General features: G+C 45.3%; 1 protein-coding gene and 1 long non-coding RNA gene across 4 annotated transcripts in view; one reads left to right on the top strand and one right to left on the bottom strand.

Moving 5' to 3' along the window:
- Positions 1-306: 306 nt before the first annotated feature.
- On the bottom strand, positions 307-6,287 carry LOC140706742 (uncharacterized). The gene is made up of 2 exons (XR_012086583.2): positions 6,033-6,287; positions 307-5,670 (listed from the first exon to the last, which is right to left on the bottom strand). It is a non-coding gene; the product is annotated as an uncharacterized LOC140706742 (long non-coding RNA).
- A 133-nt stretch (positions 6,288-6,420) lies between these two features.
- The window catches only part of C4H1orf21 (chromosome 4 C1orf21 homolog), a 185,379-nt gene continuing 183,379 nt past the window's right edge, over positions 6,421-8,420 (top strand). Inside the window, exon 1 of one of the 3 annotated variants that reach the window (XM_020795104.3) lies at positions 6,421-6,515. The gene's annotated coding sequence lies outside the window, so the exon portion shown is untranslated. Of the gene's footprint in view, positions 6,516-7,396; positions 7,740-8,420 lie in introns of those variants that run through there. The other 2 variants (XM_078392346.1, XM_072998129.2) reach the window with 2 other exon arrangements.

The raw sequence follows: 8,420 nt of genomic DNA, 5'->3' as shown, positions 1-8,420 counted from the left end.
GACACACTAGGGAATTGAACTATGAACCTCTGACTCAGCAGCCAGGTAACCAACTCACTGAGCAATCTAGCCAGGTGGAACTGACCATTCAAAACCATTCATTTACCTTGAAAGCCTTATTAGGGTATGACTTGATGGCACATAACACTTGTGACGTTTACCCACGTGGCGCCTTCCTGCTTCACCACACAAGGAGCTCACGCTACGCCTTCTGACCTCTTCAAACGTTTCTTCTTTTTCCTCGCTGCCACTAGTGGATTTTCTTTTACCCACAATACCAAGAACTGTAGACAAACACTTGTCTGATTACTGCCAACAAAAGTTATTTATTTATTAAGGTGTATTAACGTTGTTCAGGATCACAGATGTTCTTTTATTTAATACTTACAATCAAATCTTTCAAGTGTCAGATAATTTTCTACATACACAATCACCACCTAGTATATTTATTGATCTTGACCAGCTTATCACTATTATTTATATTTTATCTCAATCTCCCTGACAATCTCTCTCTCTGCAATTTCTCTCTACCACTCTTAACAACCCCCAATCTCCACAATCAACCCCCTCCTTCTCTCTCTTGCCAAGCCCCTTATATCTCGTGACTCCGCCCTTCCACTCCTCTCATAGGCTCGTGTAAACGACTCCCTAGATGTGATTGACAGGAGTGATGTGGGACGACCACCACAACACTCATATTCCAAAAGTAACCTTTCCAGCCACTGTTCTTTATCTAACTCACCACAACTTAGCATTTGCTAGTCTGAGAATAAATTTCCACATTATTGCTCTAGAGCAGGGGTGGGCAATTAATTTCTATAGGGGGCCACATGAAAAATCTGAACTGTGTTCGGGGGCCGAACCAACTTTACTTAAAAATAAAATGAAACAGTGATGTTATGATTGTTTTTATTTTAAACTTGTTAATCTTCACAAATACTAAAGAGGTTTTTTGTAGTATGTTAAAGATAAGCAACTGATCAACTTTAGACAAAAAGCTACAAATGGTTTTGATTTTCAACTTGTTCAGTGAGAGGAATCCAGTCTGTCTTGGGATTGAATAAGTGCTTGAACACTTGACTGGAGCGATGACCGGGGGGATGGATAGGAGCGGCTCTTGGGCTGCATTTTGCCCAGGTCTGCTCTAGAGAGTAAAATGGTGACACTTTATAGAAAAACAATCTTCTAAAAACTACTTTGTACAAGATTATATCTGCATACCGTCTCAAAATTTCTTTTCTTCTCAAAATATGATTTTAAAATCATAATTTGTTAAAATAATTCTGGGCACATTGCCAAATTTTCATGCCTCTGCTGTGTGTGAAATGGATGCTAAATGTTCAGCAATCACAGATATTGTTCAAATATGACTCGGACACATTATACAGTGCTATCACCTTCAAAAGCTAGCTGGATGACTGGTAGAAACATTAGTCTGGTTGGTTCAAATATTTGCTTATAGTTTAAATCCTCTACATCCTACTACAGTATTCTAAAATGCATTGTGTCTGATATGCTGAAAGGGGCTAAAAGTTGACCCTGTTAACCCAGTCACACCTGCAAATGATTGCTTGACTTTGCAGTCATTACATAAAAAACACTAAATGTGTAAGAGAACTAATATGCAGCATAACTGTGGAACCAGGACTGCATATCAATTATTTTTGGCTTTGTGATGAAAAAGCCAATATGCTGTAGTGGTAAGAGTTCCCCATTAAGATCAGAGGTTCATATTCAAATCCCAAGCCAAATCCACGAAGCCTAATGGGTTGATCTCGGACCAGTCGTTTTCTCTTAGCCTTCTAATCTACCACTCTAGGATGTTACGAGGAGAAAAGAGTGTTTCAGGGGGCTATCCTGAGCTCCTTGGAAAAGGTAATAAATATAATGACGCATATTAATTCAGCATGATAACTATAATGCAGTATCTGACTTCTGAAAACTACAGTATGTGCATGTGAAGCAATGCCATTTTGACTCATGACATGTATATGTTGACAGAAGATGAATTCACACTCCTTTTGTTTCTTTTGTGCATTTATAAGGCTCCTTCTTCAGAAAAGCTCTAGATCATTTTCTGCTCTGGTTAATCATAGCCATAAAACTGTAACATTGAGCCAACAATACAAAGGCAGGAGTCAGACCTTTATAGGCCACTAGAGAAATCAAACAAAATGCTAGCCTTTGTGGATCAGGACCCACTTCCACCGGGCTTGCACTGGTGGTGCCCTTGTCATCATCCTCAAGAAGCCAGATGAATGGGCCCAGATCCAGGAAAGCAAGCAGATTGTATGATTTCTTTAGTGACCTATAAAAATATAACCTGCTCCTGCATTTATATTGTGCAATGACCACATGGCTCTCTTTTGTTTCAATAAAACCAACAAGACTACCAAGAATCCTGGGTACAAAAGGAATGATTAAAGTGAAGCCATGATCCTGATAAAACGAGGTGATTTTAAAAATGCTCAGCAATGTTAATGGTGCTCTTGAAATCAGAGGGACTAAAGCCGCTGTCTTTAGCACCCTTTCTAGACATCAGTTCCACGCAGAATCTAAGAAACTGTAATGTTTTGATAATCAAAACAAATCTTACAAATACTGTAAGCTCATCATTACAAGCAGAGTTTCCTTTAAAAATGAAATTTGTTTGTGTACTCTAGTGTGAGGTTTTTCACAAGTGAGCTACACATGCTACAAGTTAGTTTGCTTTTGTTTGCTGATGCGTCACCTCAAGATAAGCCCAGACTTCATTTGCAAATTGAATGTGCAGCCATGGCTACCTGAAGAGTGTACCTTCCAAGGGTTTTTATCAACTTTTATCAACTAATTCATTGCAAATTTAGCTTCCCCGGTACTTTGGTCCTGAATCCATTGTTTACTCTAGCCCTGTTCCCCCTTCTGTACCTAGAGTAGCTCTCTAAAGCCTTAGGCAGAGATCTTCCCAAACCTAGGATCATATGTTTTATCTGCCAGCAACTAAATGTAGAATCATGTGCTATCTCATCACTGGCTCTCCCCATGAAATTTTGAGAAACCTATTTCCAAATGAACACACATACAATTATGCTAGAAAGCGATTAACTGGATTGCACCAATTAAGGCAACAACAGACTATTGCCCTCTCTTCCAAATCAGCTTCATAATCTTGATGTTTTTGTTTATAAATATTTGCCTAATATTACCACGATCAATAAGTACTCAAGAAACCATGAGAGGCGTTATTCAGAGCAACTGGAAAATAACAACTTGTGGCAATCATACCACGATAAGTGAAAACAGTGGCTACCGTGTTTAGCATGTACAAGTGCTTTTAGTGTGGGCAGAGTACTTGGCATAAATGATACCTATAAGCAAAATCTCTGTAAAATAAGACCATAATACATATTATCCCCATGTTGCAGATGGGGAAGGGGAGGCTGAGACAGAATGGTTTGTTTGTTTGACATCACCAGCTGTATTCATGTCTGACAGGAGTTTTAAACCAGGGATTTTCTGATTCACAACTCAAGTCATTCTCTCTCTCTCTCTCTCTCTCTCTCTCTCTCTCTCTCTCACACACACACACACACACACACACACACACACACACACACACACACAGTGTAGAACTAACAATTTTATGCATATTACCATGTCTTATGCAGCTGTAATCACCTTTGTACATATTGCACTGTTCATTGATTGTTGTGTTTTACTAGGACCATCATGCTTAAGCTTCTTTTTCTCCCATGCCGATGCTCAGCAATGGCTAGGAAAAGTTGATTAATTTCAGTGGAACTCCAGAAAGGAAGTTCCTAGGAGCCGATGAGTGGGCGAAAGGCCCTCTGTGGCAACTAACATATTTCCTGCATATTATAAAGAGACTGCACCTAATCAACTGTTTGAACACTTCTACAGATCCAGTCGTCTATGGGAATGATGTCATTCCAGTAACTTGTAATCAACAGCTGCCACAAGGCGACCCTCTTTTGGTAGCATTATAGGCCTGTTAGATTGGAAAAGTTAGAAGGGTCATGAGATTATGCAGGTTGTGATTCAAAACACAACATTTCCACGCTCTCTTGCATGTGTACCGAGATATATGCAAGGGACAGGGGGCTGCAGGCACTAACTGTGCCACTAACCTCTTAACTCTTGGTGTCTGCAGGGCACTTGCATTTGCCTGATCACCAGTAGAACACTTTGCAATCTGGAGTTGTGATGAAGCAGGATTCCTGGTCCAGTGTTCTGTTAAGTTCAGTGGGACTTGCACCCACTCATCAGGTGTTCTATCCCCCTGTCCACTGGTTTTGAGTATATCTCAAAGCATGTATCTGTGAGAGGACAGGGATTCTTTGGTGCCACTTCATTACAAAACAACCTCCCTTTCTGAGCTAGCTGAGATGATCTTGGGGATGGTGCTGCTTGTTCTGCTGTGGCATTTCAAAATACGGTAAGGTCTATCAGGGGTAGCTCAGACTTGATGTCATCCCTGGCAACCAAATAGTATCTGCACACATCTATTTGGCAGGTATACACGGGACTTGTTCTTTTTGTACTGGGTGGGATGAAAACCATCTTGATGTGGAGGAAATCTCTATCATTCTGTCGCGATAGCAGATCACTCCCTGCTGCAGTTTAGATTCACTGGAACATGGAGGCCCTGCAGGGTGTGGGCCCCCATTAATATGACAACATTTTGGTTTTTTTTTTTTTAGCTGTATGTTCTGTCAAAAATCATATTGTGAAGCCACTTTGGGTTCTAGTCTAGAGAGAAAGGAAGGATGTAATTTAAACGTATAAATTAATAACACTACCTGCTTTGTTGCTGGCTTTTTAGAAAAAGGCATATTTGAAATGATAAAGCCGGATCATCCTCTATCAGAAGAATTCATACAAGCATCTGGTCATTAGCTTTGTGGCTATTAACCAAGTAAATTAAGTCTAATGTCCATATTGAGAGCTGTTTCTATGAAGATTTAAATACTGTATAAGCTGTTGGAAATCAATTTTTTGTCTTATTTAGATACAGTTGATTCTTATACTGTATGTTGGAAGCCCCAGCTGAATCTGAAGCTCTGCGGATCCCTGGTAAACCTTTATCGCAGTGTACCACTGAATATAGTGCAAGAGAGGAAATGGATGTTGAAAGCACATACCTCCACTCACACTGGAAATTAGCACATCAGGGAACAATCAAACACGCAGCCCTGCCTCTGCATACTCCATCTGGGGTGACTCAGTTCAAGCAAAACTTTAACACCTTATATGGTGGAATTAAAGGAGTCATTAATGGCATAGTGGTTATAGTACTGGACTAGACTCAGAAGAACTGTTATCATTCCCAGTTGGCAATGAAAAACATAGTGTAACAATGACACAGAATTGTTGTAAGGATAAAATAGAGAAGAGGAAAGCCATACTTGTTGCCTTGAGCTCATTAGAGGAAAGGTGGGATACAACTGTGACACGTGAAATAACACATTTTACAATGTCGCCTTGCTTTTGTAAAACTTCTAGAGAAAAGTGCAGCTTGCAAAATGACAGAAAGCTGAATAGTTTCTTTATAAACCATCTATTTTTATCATTCTGTCCAGTGGAGAGGCTCCCTGAACAGCTTACAGATTAATTTAAACACACATACACACACAGTGTGATCTTTGTCCTGCTGATGTTTAGGCTTAAAACCTGAAAGAGATGACACGGAAAGGAAAAAGCAAGAGCGAGAAGAAGAAAAATGTAAGCATCCTCTTAGATTAAAAAAAAATCTACTGATCACTAAATATACTTGACATGCTTCCTTCTTCCACCCAGAAGACACTACAGAACTACAGACTGCAGCTAACTCTTACACCACAAACTTTCTTAGTTGTATTCAGTGGATAGGCAGGCACTTATCACTTAAGGACTTAAGTCAGGCATTTCTCAAACTATAGAGACACAACTGCCCAACAACTGGAAAAAGAGATCAAGAGGACTAGCTTGGCCTCCAGGAACAATTTGCTGCAAGGCAAATGAGGTGAAAAGCCCACAAGAAAACATGACATCACCTGCTCTCCCCAGCTGGATAGTGGCAGCTCCCCTTCACTGCCTGTGGGTAGTAGGCTTGTATTTACAGACAGCAGCCCAGACTGGAACAGCTATTCACCCCCTGCAGTCCTAATCATACAAACAAGAACGGGATCCTGTGGCATGCCCAGATACCCACTTTATCCTCAGTCTAAGGTAGTCCCTTGAAGAAGAGGGCAACACACCTGTACTGTACTTTTCTAGGTATGTGGAAGAAGGAACTTCAGCAGGTGTAGCAGGAAGCCTTTCTTCCAGAGACCTATTAAAAGGTACAGGAGGCCAGCCTCCTTTTTCCCCCCAGGTGGCCTTCCTATTGAGAAGCATCTGACTCAAGCATCATCTTCACATGCAACAGGGCCAGGCAGAAGATCCATGAGGTATTGGAGCAGATTGCAGGTGGGCAGTGCCATTTCCGAGTGTTCCTACGTTGAGAATTCCCTGAAAGGAGAAAACCAGCACAGCAGGTCTGTACTGTATACTGGAACGGCACGACGTCTACCTCGGGATTTTAACCCTTCGTTTTACTCGCACGCGCAGACGGGGCGGTCCGGGAGTCCCAAGAAGTGGTACAAGCGGGGCTCTCGTGTTCCGGACTGTTCCACTCGGGAATGCAAAAGAAGCTCCATTGAGGGATGCTCTCAAGGTGCAAGCCCGGGTGTTTTCTGGTGCCGAGCTCTGTCACGGGCCGGCGGCGGCGGAACAGCAGGAGGATTACGCGGGGAGCCTGCGGGCCGGAGCGGGGGCGCGCCAAGCTCTCCTTTACGGAGGAAAAAACCGCGTCACGGGAGATCGATTTAGGATCGCTCCTTCTTAACGTACCTCAAACAAGAGGCACGTTCAGAAACATACACTCCCTCCCCTCGGCCGCCTGAAGCGGCACAGTCCAGTCGGGGCTTCGAGACTCGACCACTCCGCCCAAAATGTTCCTGTCGAAGCAACGCAATTGACCCTGGGAGGATTATTATTACTGCCGCCGCCGCCACTGCTCCCGTGTGGAGGGCTTTCCCGCGGAAGGGAGGGAGGGAGCGGTGCAAGCCAGGCTTTTTTTCCCCTTCTGGATTCCTGTCACGGGCAGGCGGAGGCGGAGAAGGACGCCTATTCCGGGGGGTGGGGGGGCGGTGGCTTTGGGCAGCAGGGAGGCGCTTCGGTCTGCCAGCTTTCGCTTCCCAGCCGAGGGCCCGCGCAGGGCAGATGGGGCGGCGACCAGCCTTTTAGGGGCTCCCACGGCCGCCCTTCTCTCCCTCCTTTATTTCTTGCTTGCCGACGGCGTCCCCCTTTGCCCCCTCTCACCCCCACCGCCCCGAGGTGCTGCTGCTGCTGACGCCGGCGCCGCGCCTCCCGCCCCTTCTCCGGCCGGGCCCCGCCTCTTGCTCCCCGGAGAGGCCGCCCAGCGCCCGCCCGCTCGCCTGGGTGGCTGCTGCCTGCCTCCGAGCGCGTCAAGCCGGGGCAGCGCGGCTCCGTTTGGATTCACGCTCGGCCCCCGCGGAAAAGCCAGCCTGCTGGCCGGGCGAGCGCAGCTTACTTCCCGCCGCCGAGCAGGCTCTGGATCCGAGTCTGCCCGCTTCCCTGTAAGCCAGCCAGCGGCACCCGGGAGCTGAAACGCAGCGAGCGCCCCTTCGCCAGCCCCGAGAGCGGCTCGGCCGAGGAGGGGGGCAGGCCGGCCGGCCGGTGCTGGTGGGGCTCCTAAGGTGCTGTATCGTCTGGAAAACCTTCGGGTTTCTCCCTCTTTTGAATGTATTTGTATGTGTGTGTGTTCGTGTGCGCGTCGTTTAGTGGCGGGGGGGGGGGACACTGATAAACGGTGGGATCCGTTGCTGCAGTAGCAGCTGATGTTGGAGATAGAAGGCCGGTGTGTGTGTGTGGGGGAAATACTTCACCCTCTTTCAACCCTAAAGAGGCCCGGACTTTGCTCGGTTTTTGCAACCTAAATGTTAGTCTTGGCTGCGAGCGGCTCTTGGATCAGTGCAAACCCACCCAGGCTTTACCCCAGTCAAGTTTCCAAGGCGATCGTCTTCCCCCTGTCTCGGTGTGTTTGTTTACGTGTGTGTTTGCAGGTGATTAGGGCCTCTGGGGTTTGCCTCCGTCGTTCCTCTCCCACCCCCTCTTTTCTCCCATGTAATGCTGACCTTTTTATTTTGCATCATGGTGTTGTTCCGCCCCCAGACGGTATCGTTGTTGCCTCTTGGCGAGGTAAGCGCTGGCTGGGCTGATCAGAGATTTATTCTAATTCTGCAGCCTGCAAAATGCTTCTGGCTGTTCCCTGATTATTCCGGGTTTGCCGGATTGGGGAGGAATAGTGGATTCATATGATGACCCATCTCGTTTCCCATTAAGCAACCTCAGCAGTGTCACTTTTTCTTCTTTGTTGT

Source organism: Pogona vitticeps, chromosome 4 (genome assembly GCF_051106095.1).
Source record: "Pogona vitticeps strain Pit_001003342236 chromosome 4, PviZW2.1, whole genome shotgun sequence".
Classification (NCBI taxonomy): domain Eukaryota; kingdom Metazoa; phylum Chordata; class Lepidosauria; order Squamata; family Agamidae; genus Pogona; species Pogona vitticeps.
Note: the sequence above shows the minus strand (reverse complement) of the source record. Positions and strands in the feature narration are given on the sequence as shown.